This window comes from Electrophorus electricus, chromosome 24 (assembly GCF_013358815.1).
Source record: "Electrophorus electricus isolate fEleEle1 chromosome 24, fEleEle1.pri, whole genome shotgun sequence".
Lineage (NCBI taxonomy): Eukaryota > Metazoa > Chordata > Actinopteri > Gymnotiformes > Gymnotidae > Electrophorus > Electrophorus electricus.
Genome location: NC_049558.1, coordinates 11,962,558 through 11,982,566, shown reverse-complemented (window position 1 = coordinate 11,982,566; position 20,009 = coordinate 11,962,558). Strand labels below are relative to the sequence as shown.

Below are 20,009 nucleotides of genomic sequence, written 5' to 3'. Positions count from 1 at the left end.
AAGATTCGTGTAGCAGAGTGGCGCAGCGGAAGCGTGCTGGGCCCATAACCCAGAGGTCGATGGATCGAAACCATTCTCTGCTAAAGGACCTTGTCTTATAATGTGCTGTATCACCTTAAAACATTTGCTGAGTGCAGTTGTCGGTACTTTTACTGTTTTTAAAGAAAATGTTTCCACAGATGTAGGGGTTCTTGCTTCAGTGAAGCAAAACCCAACATCAGCTAAACATCCACACAAAGCTTTGTTTCTCCAAAAAACCCCAAAAAATAAAACAATGTCCAGCGAATAAGTACTCCAAAAAGAATAGATGTGACCAAAATGCAAACACGTAGCTTTTGAAACATCACGGCATCTTTGGCAGGTTATGCTGAATGTTTATGTGTGGCCATGCCTTCTTGTACAGGAGGTCTGCTCCGTGCTTACAGTGATTCAGCCGTTTTGCCGACTTCTGTTTTGACTTAACTCTTACCTTGGTCTAGCACGGTTTCCTTTTGTTCTGCCATCGCATCTTGACTGCAGCCAATGACTGCTCGCATATTAGATTTCTAAGTTCTTGAACCTTTGGTGCTTAAGTAAGGTGTTTTCCATCAGCATGGGTGCAGGTCAGAATCTCTGGATCGACTGTTTCAAGCAAGAAGCATTCCCAGGCTAAACTCCTGGAGTGTGTGGGAGTAGGATCTTTTCCCATCGTTGCATTTATCTTTGCATTTATTTTCCATCTTCCACTAGATTTTGGGACTGTCAAGACACTGAACATGCTAGCAGCGCTAATGCTAACAGCGCTAGCGCTAACAACGCTAATGGTGCTGTCGGTGCAGGCAACGGCGCATGCGCAGAGCCCACCATAGAACAGTGCCCTCTCATCATCACGGAGAGTGACGCGACGAGAGAGTTTAAAAGAGTGAATAGCAGGAAGGCGGCGGGATCAGACGGTATCTGCGGGAAAGTCCTCAAAGACTGCGCAGACCAGCTTGCCCCAGTATTCTCCGACAGCTTCAATTTCTCCCTGACGCTCGGTATCGTCCCATCCAGCATTAAGCGATCCACCATCGGCGCCGTCCCAAAGAAACCTCCACCCTCCGGCCTCGATGACTACCGCCCTGTTGCCCTCACATCAGTCGTGATGAAGTGCTTTGATAAGCTAGTCAGAGACTTCATCACCTCTTCATTGCCGGCCTCCATGGACCCACTGCAGTTTGCATACCGCCACAAACGCTCCACTGATGACGCAATTGCGCATCTGCTCCACACCACACTGACCCACCCGGACAAAAGGAGGGGTAATTATGTTAAAACGTTGTTTGTCGATTACAGTTCAGCATTTAACACTATCATCCCCTCCAAACTCACTACTAAGTTGGAGGATCTAGGACTGCATACATCCCTGTGCGACTGGCTTTCCATCTTCCTAACAGACAGACCACAATCAGTACGGGTGGGCAACTGTGTCTCATCCATCCTCACCCTCAGCATTGCAGCTCCTCAGGGTTGTGTCCTAAGCCCCCTGCTCTACTCACTGTAAACCTACGACTGCGCAACCACTTCCAGCTGCACCACCATTGTCAAGTTTGCTCACGATACCGTCGTCATGGGCCTAATCTCGGAAAACGATGAGAGGGCCTACCTGGAGGAGATTAAACACCGGGAAAACTGGTGCCAGGGAAATAATCTCCTCCTAAATGTCAGCAAGACAAAGCAGCTGATTGTGGACTGCAGCAAGAAGCAGGAGCGGCACTACCAACCTGTGAGGATCAATGGAACTACGGTGGAGAGAGTAGACAGGTCTTCTCTCTGTTGAAGTCAGGGAAGCGCTTTCGCTCCCTGAAGACCAATACAGAGAGACTGACGAGGGGCTTCTTCCCACAGGCCATTCGGGCCGTGAATCAGGGCAACTGATAATCTGTGGGGACCACCACCACCATGTGACTGTAAATTTGTCAATTGGAATTGTACATCGTGTATATACACTGTAGATTGTGTATATATAACTATTACACATACATTGTTATATACTCTTTGTATATATATATATTTCCTTATCCACCCTTGTTTCTTTCCTCAGTTTGGACAGAGCACTCACAAAAACATTTCACTGCGAGTTATACCGTGTATGATAATGTACTTGACAAATAAACCGAACTTGAACTTGAACTTGAAGCCTAACTCTTACAGATTGGTCAACGTTATCCAGAATTGAATTTAGGACACAATAGTGCACCATATGCGATATCCTAAGGGATAGAGCAGATGCAAGATTCGTGTAGCAGAGTGGCGCAGCGGAAGCGTGCTGGGCCCATAACCCAGAGGTCGATGGATCGAAACCATTCTCTGCTAAAGGACCTTGTCTTATAATGTGCTGTATCACCTTAAAACATTTGCTGAGTGCAGTTGTCGGTACTTTTACTGTTTTTAAAGAAAATGTTTCCACAGATGTAGGGGTTCTTGCTTCAGTGAAGCAAAACCCAACATCAGCTAAACATCCACACAAAGCTTTGTTTCTCCAAAAAACCCCAAAAAATAAAACAATGTCCAGCGAATAAGTACTCCAAAAAGAATAGATGTGACCAAAATGCAAACACGTAGCTTTTGAAACATCACGGCATCTTTGGCAGGTTATGCTGAATGTTTATGTGTGGCCATGCCTTCTTGTACAGGAGGTCTGCTCCGTGCTTACAGTGATTCAGCCGTTTTGCCGACTTCTGTTTTGACTTAACTCTTACCTTGGTCTAGCACGGTTTCCTTTTGTTCTGCCATCGCATCTTGACTGCAGCCAATGACTGCTCGCATATTAGATTTCTAAGTTCTTGAACCTTTGGTGCTTAAGTAAGGTGTTTTCCATCAGCATGGGTGCAGGTCAGAATCTCTGGATCGACTGTTTCAAGCAAGAAGCATTCCCAGGCTAAACTCCTGGAGTGTGTGGGAGTAGGATCTTTTCCCATCGTTGCATTTATCTTTGCATTTATTTTCCATCTTCCACTAGATTTTGGGACTGTCAAGACACTGAACATGCTAGCAGCGCTAATGCTAACAGCGCTAGCGCTAACAACGCTAATGGTGCTGTCGGTGCAGGCAACGGCGCATGCGCAGAGCCCACCATAGAACAGTGCCCTCTCATCATCACGGAGAGTGACGCGACGAGAGAGTTTAAAAGAGTGAATAGCAGGAAGGCGGCGGGATCAGACGGTATCTGCGGGAAAGTCCTCAAAGACTGCGCAGACCAGCTTGCCCCAGTATTCTCCGACAGCTTCAATTTCTCCCTGACGCTCGGTATCGTCCCATCCAGCATTAAGCGATCCACCATCGGCGCCGTCCCAAAGAAACCTCCACCCTCCGGCCTCGATGACTACCGCCCTGTTGCCCTCACATCAGTCGTGATGAAGTGCTTTGATAAGCTAGTCAGAGACTTCATCACCTCTTCATTGCCGGCCTCCATGGACCCACTGCAGTTTGCATACCGCCACAAACGCTCCACTGATGACGCAATTGCGCATCTGCTCCACACCACACTGACCCACCCGGACAAAAGGAGGGGTAATTATGTTAAAACGTTGTTTGTCGATTACAGTTCAGCATTTAACACTATCATCCCCTCCAAACTCACTACTAAGTTGGAGGATCTAGGACTGCATACATCCCTGTGCGACTGGCTTTCCATCTTCCTAACAGACAGACCACAATCAGTACGGGTGGGCAACTGTGTCTCATCCATCCTCACCCTCAGCATTGCAGCTCCTCAGGGTTGTGTCCTAAGCCCCCTGCTCTACTCACTGTAAACCTACGACTGCGCAACCACTTCCAGCTGCACCACCATTGTCAAGTTTGCTCACGATACCGTCGTCATGGGCCTAATCTCGGAAAACGATGAGAGGGCCTACCTGGAGGAGATTAAACACCGGGAAAACTGGTGCCAGGGAAACAATCTCCTCCTAAATGTCAGCAAGACAAAGCAGCTGATTGTGGACTGCAGCAAGAAGCAGGAGCGGCACTACCAACCTGTGAGGATCAATGGAACTACGGTGGAGAGAGTAGACAGGTCTTCTCTCTGTTGAAGTCAGGGAAGCGCTTTCGCTCCCTGAAGACCAATACAGAGAGACTGACGAGGGGCTTCTTCCCACAGGCCATTCGGGCCGTGAATCAGGGCAACTGATAATCTGTGGGGACCACCACCACCATGTGACTGTAAATTTGTCAATTGGAATTGTACATCGTGTATATACACTGTAGATTGTGTATATATAACTATTACACATACATTGTTATATACTCTTTGTATATATATATATTTCCTTATCCACCCTTGTTTCTTTCCTCAGTTTGGACAGAGCACTCACAAAAACATTTCACTGCGAGTTATACCGTGTATGATAATGTACTTGACAAATAAACCGAACTTGAACTTGAACTTGAAGCCTAACTCTTACAGATTGGTCAACGTTATCCAGAATTGAATTTAGGACACAATAGTGCACCATATGCGATATCCTAAGGGATAGAGCAGATGCAAGATTCGTGTAGCAGAGTGGCGCAGCGGAAGCGTGCTGGGCCCATAACCCAGAGGTCGATGGATCGAAACCATTCTCTGCTAAAGGACCTTGTCTTATAATGTGCTGTATCACCTTAAAACATTTGCTGAGTGCAGTTGTCGGTACTTTTACTGTTTTTAAAGAAAATGTTTCCACAGATGTAGGGGTTCTTGCTTCAGTGAAGCAAAACCCAACATCAGCTAAACATCCACACAAAGCTTTGTTTCTCCAAAAAACCCCAAAAAATAAAACAATGTCCAGCGAATAAGTACTCCAAAAAGAATAGATGTGACCAAAATGCAAACACGTAGCTTTTGAAACATCACGGCATCTTTGGCAGGTTATGCTGAATGTTTATGTGTGGCCATGCCTTCTTGTACAGGAGGTCTGCTCCGTGCTTACAGTGATTCAGCCGTTTTGCCGACTTCTGTTTTGACTTAACTCTTACCTTGGTCTAGCACGGTTTCCTTTTGTTCTGCCATCGCATCTTGACTGCAGCCAATGACTGCTCGCATATTAGATTTCTAAGTTCTTGAACCTTTGGTGCTTAAGTAAGGTGTTTTCCATCAGCATGGGTGCAGGTCAGAATCTCTGGATCGACTGTTTCAAGCAAGAAGCATTCCCAGGCTAAACTCCTGGAGTGTGTGGGAGTAGGATCTTTTCCCATCGTTGCATTTATCTTTGCATTTATTTTCCATCTTCCACTAGATTTTGGGACTGTCAAGACACTGAACATGCTAGCAGCGCTAATGCTAACAGCGCTAGCGCTAACAACGCTAATGGTGCTGTCGGTGCAGGCAACGGCGCATGCGCAGAGCCCACCATAGAACAGTGCCCTCTCATCATCACGGAGAGTGACGCGACGAGAGAGTTTAAAAGAGTGAATAGCAGGAAGGCGGCGGGATCAGACGGTATCTGCGGGAAAGTCCTCAAAGACTGCGCAGACCAGCTTGCCCCAGTATTCTCCGACAGCTTCAATTTCTCCCTGACGCTCGGTATCGTCCCATCCAGCATTAAGCGATCCACCATCGGCGCCGTCCCAAAGAAACCTCCACCCTCCGGCCTCGATGACTACCGCCCTGTTGCCCTCACATCAGTCGTGATGAAGTGCTTTGATAAGCTAGTCAGAGACTTCATCACCTCTTCATTGCCGGCCTCCATGGACCCACTGCAGTTTGCATACCGCCACAAACGCTCCACTGATGACGCAATTGCGCATCTGCTCCACACCACACTGACCCACCCGGACAAAAGGAGGGGTAATTATGTTAAAACGTTGTTTGTCGATTACAGTTCAGCATTTAACACTATCATCCCCTCCAAACTCACTACTAAGTTGGAGGATCTAGGACTGCATACATCCCTGTGCGACTGGCTTTCCATCTTCCTAACAGACAGACCACAATCAGTACGGGTGGGCAACTGTGTCTCATCCATCCTCACCCTCAGCATTGCAGCTCCTCAGGGTTGTGTCCTAAGCCCCCTGCTCTACTCACTGTAAACCTACGACTGCGCAACCACTTCCAGCTGCACCACCATTGTCAAGTTTGCTCACGATACCGTCGTCATGGGCCTAATCTCGGAAAACGATGAGAGGGCCTACCTGGAGGAGATTAAACACCGGGAAAACTGGTGCCAGGGAAACAATCTCCTCCTAAATGTCAGCAAGACAAAGCAGCTGATTGTGGACTGCAGCAAGAAGCAGGAGCGGCACTACCAACCTGTGAGGATCAATGGAACTACGGTGGAGAGAGTAGACAGGTCTTCTCTCTGTTGAAGTCAGGGAAGCGCTTTCGCTCCCTGAAGACCAATACAGAGAGACTGACGAGGGGCTTCTTCCCACAGGCCATTCGGGCCGTGAATCAGGGCAACTGATAATCTGTGGGGACCACCACCACCATGTGACTGTAAATTTGTCAATTGGAATTGTACATCGTGTATATACACTGTAGATTGTGTATATATAACTATTACACATACATTGTTATATACTCTTTGTATATATATATATTTCCTTATCCACCCTTGTTTCTTTCCTCAGTTTGGACAGAGCACTCACAAAAACATTTCACTGCGAGTTATACCGTGTATGATAATGTACTTGACAAATAAACCGAACTTGAACTTGAACTTGAAGCCTAACTCTTACAGATTGGTCAACGTTATCCAGAATTGAATTTAGGACACAATAGTGCACCATATGCGATATCCTAAGGGATAGAGCAGATGCAAGATTCGTGTAGCAGAGTGGCGCAGCGGAAGCGTGCTGGGCCCATAACCCAGAGGTCGATGGATCGAAACCATTCTCTGCTAAAGGACCTTGTCTTATAATGTGCTGTATCACCTTAAAACATTTGCTGAGTGCAGTTGTCGGTACTTTTACTGTTTTTAAAGAAAATGTTTCCACAGATGTAGGGGTTCTTGCTTCAGTGAAGCAAAACCCAACATCAGCTAAACATCCACACAAAGCTTTGTTTCTCCAAAAAAACCCAAAAAATAAAACAATGTCCAGCGAATAAGTACTCCAAAAAGAATAGATGTGACCAAAATGCAAACACGTAGCTTTTGAAACATCACGGCATCTTTGGCAGGTTATGCTGAATGTTTATGTGTGGCCATGCCTTCTTGTACAGGAGGTCTGCTCCGTGCTTACAGTGATTCAGCCGTTTTGCCGACTTCTGTTTTGACTTAACTCTTACCTTGGTCTAGCACGGTTTCCTTTTGTTCTGCCATCGCATCTTGACTGCAGCCAATGACTGCTCGCATATTAGATTTCTAAGTTCTTGAACCTTTGGTGCTTAAGTAAGGTGTTTTCCATCAGCATGGGTGCAGGTCAGAATCTCTGGATCGACTGTTTCAAGCAAGAAGCATTCCCAGGCTAAACTCCTGGAGTGTGTGGGAGTAGGATCTTTTCCCATCGTTGCATTTATCTTTGCATTTATTTTCCATCTTCCACTAGATTTTGGGACTGTCAAGACACTGAACATGCTAGCAGCGCTAATGCTAACAGCGCTAGCGCTAACAACGCTAATGGTGCTGTCGGTGCAGGCAACGGCGCATGCGCAGAGCCCACCATAGAACAGTGCCCTCTCATCATCACGGAGAGTGACGCGACGAGAGAGTTTAAAAGAGTGAATAGCAGGAAGGCGGCGGGATCAGACGGTATCTGCGGGAAAGTCCTCAAAGACTGCGCAGACCAGCTTGCCCCAGTATTCTCCGACAGCTTCAATTTCTCCCTGACGCTCGGTATCGTCCCATCCAGCATTAAGCGATCCACCATCGGCGCCGTCCCAAAGAAACCTCCACCCTCCGGCCTCGATGACTACCGCCCTGTTGCCCTCACATCAGTCGTGATGAAGTGCTTTGATAAGCTAGTCAGAGACTTCATCACCTCTTCATTGCCGGCCTCCATGGACCCACTGCAGTTTGCATACCGCCACAAACGCTCCACTGATGACGCAATTGCGCATCTGCTCCACACCACACTGACCCACCCGGACAAAAGGAGGGGTAATTATGTTAAAACGTTGTTTGTCGATTACAGTTCAGCATTTAACACTATCATCCCCTCCAAACTCACTACTAAGTTGGAGGATCTAGGACTGCATACATCCCTGTGCGACTGGCTTTCCATCTTCCTAACAGACAGACCACAATCAGTACGGGTGGGCAACTGTGTCTCATCCATCCTCACCCTCAGCATTGCAGCTCCTCAGGGTTGTGTCCTAAGCCCCCTGCTCTACTCACTGTAAACCTACGACTGCGCAACCACTTCCAGCTGCACCACCATTGTCAAGTTTGCTCACGATACCGTCGTCATGGGCCTAATCTCGGAAAACGATGAGAGGGCCTACCTGGAGGAGATTAAACACCGGGAAAACTGGTGCCAGGGAAACAATCTCCTCCTAAATGTCAGCAAGACAAAGCAGCTGATTGTGGACTGCAGCAAGAAGCAGGAGCGGCACTACCAACCTGTGAGGATCAATGGAACTACGGTGGAGAGAGTAGACAGGTCTTCTCTCTGTTGAAGTCAGGGAAGCGCTTTCGCTCCCTGAAGACCAATACAGAGAGACTGACGAGGGGCTTCTTCCCACAGGCCATTCGGGCCGTGAATCAGGGCAACTGATAATCTGTGGGGACCACCACCACCATGTGACTGTAAATTTGTCAATCGGAATTGTACATCGTGTATATACACTGTAGATTGTGTATATATACCTATTACACATACATTGTTATATACTCTTTGTATATATATATATTTCCTTATCCACCCTTGTTTCTTTCCTCAGTTTGGACAGAGCACTCACAAAAACATTTCACTGCGAGTTATACCGTGTATGATAATGTACTTGACAAATAAACCGAACTTGAACTTGAACTTGAAGCCTAACTCTTACAGATTGGTCAACGTTATCCAGAATTGAATTTAGGACACAATAGTGCACCATATGCGATATCCTAAGGGATAGAGCAGATGCAAGATTCGTGTAGCAGAGTGGCGCAGCGGAAGCGTGCTGGGCCCGTAACCCAGAGGTCGATGGATCGAAACCATTCTCTGCTAAAGGACCTTGTCTTATAATGTGCTGTATCACCTTAAAACATTTGCTGAGTGCAGTTGTCGGTACTTTTACTGTTTTTAAAGAAAATGTTTCCACAGATGTAGGGGTTCTTGCTTCAGTGAAGCAAAACCCAACATCAGCTAAACATCCACACAAAGCTTTGTTTCTCCAAAAAAACCCAAAAAATAAAACAATGTCCAGCGAATAAGTACTCCAAAAAGAATAGATGTGACCAAAATGCAAACACGTAGCTTTTGAAACATCACGGCATCTTTGGCAGGTTATGCTGAATGTTTATGTGTGGCCATGCCTTCTTGTACAGGAGGTCTGCTCCGTGCTTACAGTGATTCAGCCGTTTTGCCGACTTCTGTTTTGACTTAACTCTTACCTTGGTCTAGCACGGTTTCCTTTTGTTCTGCCATCGCATCTTGACTGCAGCCAATGACTGCTCGCATATTAGATTTCTAAGTTCTTGAACCTTTGGTGCTTAAGTAAGGTGTTTTCCATCAGCATGGGTGCAGGTCAGAATCTCTGGATCGACTGTTTCAAGCAAGAAGCATTCCCAGGCTAAACTCCTGGAGTGTGTGGGAGTAGGATCTTTTCCCATCGTTGCATTTATCTTTGCATTTATTTTCCATCTTCCACTAGATTTTGGGACTGTCAAGACACTGAACATGCTAGCAGCGCTAATGCTAACAGCGCTAGCGCTAACAACGCTAATGGTGCTGTCGGTGCAGGCAACGGCGCATGCGCAGAGCCCACCATAGAACAGTGCCCTCTCATCATCACGGAGAGTGACGCGACGAGAGAGTTTAAAAGAGTGAATAGCAGGAAGGCGGCGGGATCAGACGGTATCTGCGGGAAAGTCCTCAAAGACTGCGCAGACCAGCTTGCCCCAGTATTCTCCGACAGCTTCAATTTCTCCCTGACGCTCGGTATCGTCCCATCCAGCATTAAGCGATCCACCATCGGCGCCGTCCCAAAGAAACCTCCACCCTCCGGCCTCGATGACTACCGCCCTGTTGCCCTCACATCAGTCGTGATGAAGTGCTTTGATAAGCTAGTCAGAGACTTCATCACCTCTTCATTGCCGGCCTCCATGGACCCACTGCAGTTTGCATACCGCCACAAACGCTCCACTGATGACGCAATTGCGCATCTGCTCCACACCACACTGACCCACCCGGACAAAAGGAGGGGTAATTATGTTAAAACGTTGTTTGTCGATTACAGTTCAGCATTTAACACTATCATCCCCTCCAAACTCACTACTAAGTTGGAGGATCTAGGACTGCATACATCCCTGTGCGACTGGCTTTCCATCTTCCTAACAGACAGACCACAATCAGTACGGGTGGGCAACTGTGTCTCATCCATCCTCACCCTCAGCATTGCAGCTCCTCAGGGTTGTGTCCTAAGCCCCCTGCTCTACTCACTGTAAACCTACGACTGCGCAACCACTTCCAGCTGCACCACCATTGTCAAGTTTGCTCACGATACCGTCGTCATGGGCCTAATCTCGGAAAACGATGAGAGGGCCTACCTGGAGGAGATTAAACACCGGGAAAACTGGTGCCAGGGAAACAATCTCCTCCTAAATGTCAGCAAGACAAAGCAGCTGATTGTGGACTGCAGCAAGAAGCAGGAGCGGCACTACCAACCTGTGAGGATCAATGGAACTACGGTGGAGAGAGTAGACAGGTCTTCTCTCTGTTGAAGTCAGGGAAGCGCTTTCGCTCCCTGAAGACCAATACAGAGAGACTGACGAGGGGCTTCTTCCCACAGGCCATTCGGGCCGTGAATCAGGGCAACTGATAATCTGTGGGGACCACCACCACCATGTGACTGTAAATTTGTCAATTGGAATTGTACATCGTGTATATACACTGTAGATTGTGTATATATAACTATTACACATACATTGTTATATACTCTTTGTATATATATATATTTCCTTATCCACCCTTGTTTCTTTCCTCAGTTTGGACAGAGCACTCACAAAAACATTTCACTGCGAGTTATACCGTGTATGATAATGTACTTGACAAATAAACCGAACTTGAACTTGAACTTGAAGCCTAACTCTTACAGATTGGTCAACGTTATCCAGAATTGAATTTAGGACACAATAGTGCACCATATGCGATATCCTAAGGGATAGAGCAGATGCAAGATTCGTGTAGCAGAGTGGCGCAGCGGAAGCGTGCTGGGCCCATAACCCAGAGGTCGATGGATCGAAACCATTCTCTGCTAAAGGACCTTGTCTTATAATGTGCTGTATCACCTTAAAACATTTGCTGAGTGCAGTTGTCGGTACTTTTACTGTTTTTAAAGAAAATGTTTCCACAGATGTAGGGGTTCTTGCTTCAGTGAAGCAAAACCCAACATCAGCTAAACATCCACACAAAGCTTTGTTTCTCCAAAAAAACCCAAAAAATAAAACAATGTCCAGCGAATAAGTACTCCAAAAAGAATAGATGTGACCAAAATGCAAACACGTAGCTTTTGAAACATCACGGCATCTTTGGCAGGTTATGCTGAATGTTTATGTGTGGCCATGCCTTCTTGTACAGGAGGTCTGCTCCGTGCTTACAGTGATTCAGCCGTTTTGCCGACTTCTGTTTTGACTTAACTCTTACCTTGGTCTAGCACGGTTTCCTTTTGTTCTGCCATCGCATCTTGACTGCAGCCAATGACTGCTCGCATATTAGATTTCTAAGTTCTTGAACCTTTGGTGCTTAAGTAAGGTGTTTTCCATCAGCATGGGTGCAGGTCAGAATCTCTGGATCGACTGTTTCAAGCAAGAAGCATTCCCAGGCTAAACTCCTGGAGTGTGTGGGAGTAGGATCTTTTCCCATCGTTGCATTTATCTTTGCATTTATTTTCCATCTTCCACTAGATTTTGGGACTGTCAAGACACTGAACATGCTAGCAGCGCTAATGCTAACAGCGCTAGCGCTAACAACGCTAATGGTGCTGTCGGTGCAGGCAACGGCGCATGCGCAGAGCCCACCATAGAACAGTGCCCTCTCATCATCACGGAGAGTGACGCGACGAGAGAGTTTAAAAGAGTGAATAGCAGGAAGGCGGCGGGATCAGACGGTATCTGCGGGAAAGTCCTCAAAGACTGCGCAGACCAGCTTGCCCCAGTATTCTCCGACAGCTTCAATTTCTCCCTGACGCTCGGTATCGTCCCATCCAGCATTAAGCGATCCACCATCGGCGCCGTCCCAAAGAAACCTCCACCCTCCGGCCTCGATGACTACCGCCCTGTTGCCCTCACATCAGTCGTGATGAAGTGCTTTGATAAGCTAGTCAGAGACTTCATCACCTCTTCATTGCCGGCCTCCATGGACCCACTGCAGTTTGCATACCGCCACAAACGCTCCACTGATGACGCAATTGCGCATCTGCTCCACACCACACTGACCCACCCGGACAAAAGGAGGGGTAATTATGTTAAAACGTTGTTTGTCGATTACAGTTCAGCATTTAACACTATCATCCCCTCCAAACTCACTACTAAGTTGGAGGATCTAGGACTGCATACATCCCTGTGCGACTGGCTTTCCATCTTCCTAACAGACAGACCACAATCAGTACGGGTGGGCAACTGTGTCTCATCCATCCTCACCCTCAGCATTGCAGCTCCTCAGGGTTGTGTCCTAAGCCCCCTGCTCTACTCACTGTAAACCTACGACTGCGCAACCACTTCCAGCTGCACCACCATTGTCAAGTTTGCTCACGATACCGTCGTCATGGGCCTAATCTCGGAAAACGATGAGAGGGCCTACCTGGAGGAGATTAAACACCGGGAAAACTGGTGCCAGGGAAACAATCTCCTCCTAAATGTCAGCAAGACAAAGCAGCTGATTGTGGACTGCAGCAAGAAGCAGGAGCGGCACTACCAACCTGTGAGGATCAATGGAACTACGGTGGAGAGAGTAGACAGGTCTTCTCTCTGTTGAAGTCAGGGAAGCGCTTTCGCTCCCTGAAGACCAATACAGAGAGACTGACGAGGGGCTTCTTCCCACAGGCCATTCGGGCCGTGAATCAGGGCAACTGATAATCTGTGGGGACCACCACCACCATGTGACTGTAAATTTGTCAATTGGAATTGTACATCGTGTATATACACTGTAGATTGTGTATATATACCTATTACACATACATTGTTATATACTCTTTGTATATATATATATTTCCTTATCCACCCTTGTTTCTTTCCTCAGTTTGGACAGAGCACTCACAAAAACATTTCACTGCGAGTTATACCGTGTATGATAATGTACTTGACAAATAAACCGAACTTGAACTTGAACTTGAAGCCTAACTCTTACAGATTGGTCAACGTTATCCAGAATTGAATTTAGGACACAATAGTGCACCATATGCGATATCCTAAGGGATAGAGCAGATGCAAGATTCGTGTAGCAGAGTGGCGCAGCGGAAGCGTGCTGGGCCCATAACCCAGAGGTCGATGGATCGAAACCATTCTCTGCTAAAGGACCTTGTCTTATAATGTGCTGTATCACCTTAAAACATTTGCTGAGTGCAGTTGTCGGTACTTTTACTGTTTTTAAAGAAAATGTTTCCACAGATGTAGGGGTTCTTGCTTCAGTGAAGCAAAACCCAACATCAGCTAAACATCCACACAAAGCTTTGTTTCTCCAAAAAAACCCAAAAAATAAAACAATGTCCAGCGAATAAGTACTCCAAAAAGAATAGATGTGACCAAAATGCAAACACGTAGCTTTTGAAACATCACGGCATCTTTGGCAGGTTATGCTGAATGTTTATGTGTGGCCATGCCTTCTTGTACAGGAGGTCTGCTCCGTGCTTACAGTGATTCAGCCGTTTTGCCGACTTCTGTTTTGACTTAACTCTTACCTTGGTCTAGCACGGTTTCCTTTTGTTCTGCCATCGCATCTTGACTGCAGCCAATGACTGCTCGCATATTAGATTTCTAAGTTCTTGAACCTTTGGTGCTTAAGTAAGGTGTTTTCCATCAGCATGGGTGCAGGTCAGAATCTCTGGATCGACTGTTTCAAGCAAGAAGCATTCCCAGGCTAAACTCCTGGAGTGTGTGGGAGTAGGATCTTTTCCCATCGTTGCATTTATCTTTGCATTTATTTTCCATCTTCCACTAGATTTTGGGACTGTCAAGACACTGAACATGCTAGCAGCGCTAATGCTAACAGCGCTAGCGCTAACAACGCTAATGGTGCTGTCGGTGCAGGCAACGGCGCATGCGCAGAGCCCACCATAGAACAGTGCCCTCTCATCATCACGGAGAGTGACGCGACGAGAGAGTTTAAAAGAGTGAATAGCAGGAAGGCGGCGGGATCAGACGGTATCTGCGGGAAAGTCCTCAAAGACTGCGCAGACCAGCTTGCCCCAGTATTCTCCGACAGCTTCAATTTCTCCCTGACGCTCGGTATCGTCCCATCCAGCATTAAGCGATCCACCATCGGCGCCGTCCCAAAGAAACCTCCACCCTCCGGCCTCGATGACTACCGCCCTGTTGCCCTCACATCAGTCGTGATGAAGTGCTTTGATAAGCTAGTCAGAGACTTCATCACCTCTTCATTGCCGGCCTCCATGGACCCACTGCAGTTTGCATACCGCCACAAACGCTCCACTGATGACGCAATTGCGCATCTGCTCCACACCACACTGACCCACCCGGACAAAAGGAGGGGTAATTATGTTAAAACGTTGTTTGTCGATTACAGTTCAGCATTTAACACTATCATCCCCTCCAAACTCACTACTAAGTTGGAGGATCTAGGACTGCATACATCCCTGTGCGACTGGCTTTCCATCTTCCTAACAGACAGACCACAATCAGTACGGGTGGGCAACTGTGTCTCATCCATCCTCACCCTCAGCATTGCAGCTCCTCAGGGTTGTGTCCTAAGCCCCCTGCTCTACTCACTGTAAACCTACGACTGCGCAACCACTTCCAGCTGCACCACCATTGTCAAGTTTGCTGATGATACCGTCGTCATGGGCCTAATCTCGGAAAACGATGAGAGGGCCTACCTGGAGGAGATTAAACACCGGGAAAACTGGTGCCAGGGAAACAATCTCCTCCTAAATGTCAGCAAGACAAAGCAGCTGATTGTGGACTGCAGCAAGAAGCAGGAGCGGCACTACCAACCTGTGAGGATCAATGGAACTACGGTGGAGAGAGTAGACAGGTCTTCTCTCTGTTGAAGTCAGGGAAGCGCTTTCGCTCCCTGAAGACCAATACAGAGAGACTGACGAGGGGCTTCTTCCCACAGGCCATTCGGGCCGTGAATCAGGGCAACTGATAATCTGTGGGGACCACCACCACCATGTGACTGTAAATTTGTCAATTGGAATTGTACATCGTGTATATACACTGTAGATTGTGTATATATACCTATTACACATACATTGTTATATACTCTTTGTATATATATATATTTCCTTATCCACCCTTGTTTCTTTCCTCAGTTTGGACAGAGCACTCACAAAAACATTTCACTGCGAGTTATACCGTGTATGATAATGTACTTGACAAATAAACCGAACTTGAACTTGAACTTGAAGCCTAACTCTTACAGATTGGTCAACGTTATCCAGAATTGAATTTAGGACACAATAGTGCACCATATGCGATATCCTAAGGGATAGAGCAGATGCAAGATTCGTGTAGCAGAGTGGCGCAGCGGAAGCGTGCTGGGCCCATAACCCAGAGGTCGATGGATCGAAACCATTCTCTGCTAAAGGACCTTGTCTTATAATGTGCTGTATCACCTTAAAACATTTGCTGAGTGCAGTTGTCGGTACTTTTACTGTTTTTAAAGAAAATGTTTCCACAGATGTAGGGGTTCTTGCTTCAGTGAAGCAAAACCCAACATCAGCTAAACATCCACACAAAGCTTTGTTTCTCCAAAAAACCCCAAAAAATAAAACAATGTCCAGCGAATAAGTACTCCAAAAAGAATAGATGTGACCAAAATGCAAACACGTAGCTTTTGAAACATCACGGCATCTTTGGCAGGTTATGCTGAATGTTTATGTGTGGCCATGCCTTCTTGTACAGGAGGTCTGCTCCGTGCTTACAGTGATTCAGCCGTTTTGCCGACTTCTGTTTTGACTTAACTCTTACCTTGGTCTAGCACGGTTTCCTTTTGTTCTGCCATCGCATCTTGACTGCAGCCAATGACTGCTCGCATATTAGATTTCTAAGTTCTTGAACCTTTGGTGCTTAAGTAAGGTGTTTTCCATCAGCATGGGTGCAGGTCAGAATCTCTGGATCGACTGTTTCAAGCAAGAAGCATTCCCAGGCTAAACTCCTGGAGTGTGTGGGAGTAGGATCTTTTCCCATCGTTGCATTTATCTTTGCATTTATTTTCCATCTTCCACTAGATTTTGGGACTGTCAAGACACTGAACATGCTAGCAGCGCTAATGCTAACAGCGCTAGCGCTAACAACGCTAATGGTGCTGTCGGTGCAGGCAACGGCGCATGCGCAGAGCCCACCATAGAACAGTGCCCTCTCATCATCACGGAGAGTGACGCGACGAGAGAGTTTAAAAGAGTGAATAGCAGGAAGGCGGCGGGATCAGACGGTATCTGCGGGAAAGTCCTCAAAGACTGCGCAGACCAGCTTGCCCCAGTATTCTCCGACAGCTTCAATTTCTCCCTGACGCTCGGTATCGTCCCATCCAGCATTAAGCGATCCACCATCGGCGCCGTCCCAAAGAAACCTCCACCCTCCGGCCTCGATGACTACCGCCCTGTTGCCCTCACATCAGTCGTGATGAAGTGCTTTGAAAAGCTAGTCAGAGACTTCATCACCTCTTCATTGCCGGCCTCCATGGACCCACTGCAGTTTGCATACCGCCACAAACGCTCCACTGATGACGCAATTGCGCATCTGCTCCACACCACACTGACCCACCTGGACAAAAGGAGGGGTAATTATGTTAAAACGTTGTTTGTCGATTACAGTTCAGCATTTAACACTATCATCCCCTCCAAACTCACTACTAAGTTGGAGGATCTAGGACTGCATACATCCCTGTGCGACTGGTTGTCCAACTTCCTAACAGACAGACCACAATCAGTACGGGTGGGCAACTGTGTCTCATCCATCCTCACCCTCAGCATTGCAGCTCCTCAGGGTTGTGTCCTAAGCCCCCTGCTCTACTCACTGTAAACCTACGACTGCGCAGCCACTTCCAGCTCCACCATCATTGTCAAGTTTGCTGATGATACCGTCGTCATGGGCCTAATTTCGGAAAACGATGAGAGGGCCTACCTGGAGGAGATTAAACACCGGGAAAACTGGTGCCAGGGAAACAATCTCCTCCTAAATGTCAGCAAGACAAAGCAGCTGATTGTGGACTGCAGCAAGAAGCAGGAGCGGCACTACCAACCTGTGAGGATCAATGGAACTACGGTGGAGAGAGTAGACAGGTCTTCTCTCTGTTGAAGTCAGGGAAGCGCTTTCGCTCCCTGAAGACCAATACAGAGAGACTGACGAGGGGCTTCTTCCCACAGGCCATTCGGGCCGTGAATCAGGGCAACTGATAATCTGTGGGGACCACCACCACCATGTGACTGTAAATTTGTCAATTGGAATTGTACATCGTGTATATACACTGTAGATTGTGTATATATACCTATTACACATACATTGTTATATACTCTTTGTATATATATATATTTCCTTATCCACCCTTGTTTCTTTCCTCAGTTTGGACAGAGCACTCACAAAAACATTTCACTGCGAGTTATACCGTGTATGATAATGTACTTGACAAATAAACCGAACTTGAACTTGAACTTGAAGCCTAACTCTTACAGATTGGTCAACGTTATCCAGAATTGAATTTAGGACACAATAGTGCACCATATGCGATATCCTAAGGGATAGAGCAGATGCAAGATTCGTGTAGCAGAGTGGCGCAGCGGAAGCGTGCTGGGCCCATAACCCAGAGGTCGATGGATCGAAACCATTCTCTGCTAAAGGACCTTGTCTTATAATGTGCTGTATCACCTTAAAACATTTGCTGAGTGCAGTTGTCGGTACTTTTACTGTTTTTAAAGAAAATGTTTCCACAGATGTAGGGGTTCTTGCTTCAGTGAAGCAAAACCCAACATCAGCTAAACATCCACACAAAGCTTTGTTTCTCCAAAAAAACCCCAAAAAATAAAACAATGTCCAGCGAATAAGTACTCCAAAAAGAATAGATGTGACCAAAATGCAAACACGTAGCTTTTGAAACATCACGGCATCTTTGGCAGGTTATGCTGAATGTTTATGTGTGGCCATGCCTTCTTGTACAGGAGGTCTGCTCCGTGCTTACAGTGATTCAGCCGTTTTGCCGACTTCTGTTTTGACTTAACTCTTACCTTGGTCTAGCACGGTTTCCTTTTGTTCTGCCATCGCATCTTGACTGCAGCCAATGACTGCTCGCATATTAGATTTCTAAGTTCTTGAACCTTTGGTGCTTAAGTAAGGTGTTTTCCATCAGCATGGGTGCAGGTCAGAATCTCTGGATCGACTGTTTCAAGCAAGAAGCATTCCCAGGCTAAACTCCTGGAGTGTGTGGGAGTAGGATCTTTTCCCATCGTTGCATTTATCTTTGCATTTATTTTCCATCTTCCACTAGATTTTGGGACTGTCAAGACACTGAACATGCTAGCAGCGCTAATGCTAACAGCGCTAGCGCTAACAACGCTAATGGTGCTGTCGGTGCAGGCAACGGCGCATGCGCAGAGCCCACCATAGAACAGTGCCCTCTCATCATCACGGAGAGTGACGCGACGAGAGAGTTTAAAAGAGTGAATAGCAGGAAGGCGGCGGGATCAGACGGTATCTGCGGGAAAGTCCTCAAAGACTGCGCAGACCAGCTTGCCCCAGTATTCTCCGACAGCTTCAATTTCTCCCTGACGCTCGGTATCGTCCCATCCAGCATTAAGCGATCCACCATCGGCGCCGTCCCAAAGAAACCTCCACCCTCCGGCCTCGATGACTACCGCCCTGTTGCCCTCACATCAGTCGTGATGAAGTGCTTTGATAAGCTAGTCAGAGACTTCATCACCTCTTCATTGCCGGCCTCCATGGACCCACTGCAGTTTGCATACCGCCACAAACGCTCCACTGATGACGCAATTGCGCATCTGCTCCACACCACACTGACCCACCCGGACAAAAGGAGGGGTAATTATGTTAAAACGTTGTTTGTCGATTACAGTTCAGCATTTAACACTATCATCCCCTCCAAACTCACTACTAAGTTGGAGGATCTAGGACTGCATACATCCCTGTGCGACTGGCTTTCCATCTTCCTAACAGACAGACCACAATCAGTACGGGTGGGCAACTGTGTCTCATCCATCCTCACCCTCAGCATTGCAGCTCCTCAGGGTTGTGTCCTAAGCCCCCTGCTCTACTCACTGTAAACCTACGACTGCGCAACCACTTCCAGCTGCACCACCATTGTCAAGTTTGCTCACGATACCGTCGTCATGGGCCTAATCTCGGAAAACGATGAGAGGGCCTACCTGGAGGAGATTAAACACCGGGAAAACTGGTGCCAGGGAAACAATCTCCTCCTAAATGTCAGCAAGACAAAGCAGCTGATTGTGGACTGCAGCAAGAAGCAGGAGCGGCACTACCAACCTGTGAGGATCAATGGAACTACGGTGGAGAGAGTAGACAGGTCTTCTCTCTGTTGAAGTCAGGGAAGCGCTTTCGCTCCCTGAAGACCAATACAGAGAGACTGACGAGGGGCTTCTTCCCACAGGCCATTCGGGCCGTGAATCAGGGCAACTGATAATCTGTGGGGACCACCACCACCATGTGACTGTAAATTTGTCAATCGGAATTGTACATCGTGTATATACACTGTAGATTGTGTATATATAACTATTACACATA

The 20,009-nt window shown here is 47.1% G+C and overlaps 9 non-coding genes across 9 annotated transcripts; all 9 read left to right on the top strand.

Moving 5' to 3' along the window:
- Nucleotides 1-11: 11 nt before the first annotated feature.
- trnam-cau lies at nucleotides 12-83 on the top strand. Its single transcript has one exon. It is a non-coding gene; the product is annotated as a tRNA-Met (tRNA).
- A 2,179-nt stretch (nucleotides 84-2,262) lies between these two features.
- On the top strand, nucleotides 2,263-2,334 carry trnam-cau. Its single transcript has one exon. It is a non-coding gene; the product is annotated as a tRNA-Met (tRNA).
- A 2,179-nt stretch (nucleotides 2,335-4,513) lies between these two features.
- trnam-cau lies at nucleotides 4,514-4,585 on the top strand. Its single transcript has one exon. It is a non-coding gene; the product is annotated as a tRNA-Met (tRNA).
- Nucleotides 4,586-6,764: 2,179 nt separating this feature from the next.
- On the top strand, nucleotides 6,765-6,836 carry trnam-cau. Its single transcript has one exon. It is a non-coding gene; the product is annotated as a tRNA-Met (tRNA).
- A 2,179-nt stretch (nucleotides 6,837-9,015) lies between these two features.
- Nucleotides 9,016-9,087, top strand: trnat-cgu. The gene has a single exon. It is a non-coding gene; the product is annotated as a tRNA-Thr (tRNA).
- Nucleotides 9,088-11,266: 2,179 nt separating this feature from the next.
- trnam-cau lies at nucleotides 11,267-11,338 on the top strand. Its single transcript has one exon. It is a non-coding gene; the product is annotated as a tRNA-Met (tRNA).
- A 2,179-nt stretch (nucleotides 11,339-13,517) lies between these two features.
- trnam-cau lies at nucleotides 13,518-13,589 on the top strand. Its single transcript has one exon. It is a non-coding gene; the product is annotated as a tRNA-Met (tRNA).
- A 2,179-nt stretch (nucleotides 13,590-15,768) lies between these two features.
- trnam-cau lies at nucleotides 15,769-15,840 on the top strand. The gene has a single exon. It is a non-coding gene; the product is annotated as a tRNA-Met (tRNA).
- A 2,179-nt stretch (nucleotides 15,841-18,019) lies between these two features.
- trnam-cau lies at nucleotides 18,020-18,091 on the top strand. Its single transcript has one exon. It is a non-coding gene; the product is annotated as a tRNA-Met (tRNA).
- The last annotated feature ends 1,918 nt before the right edge of the window (nucleotides 18,092-20,009 follow it).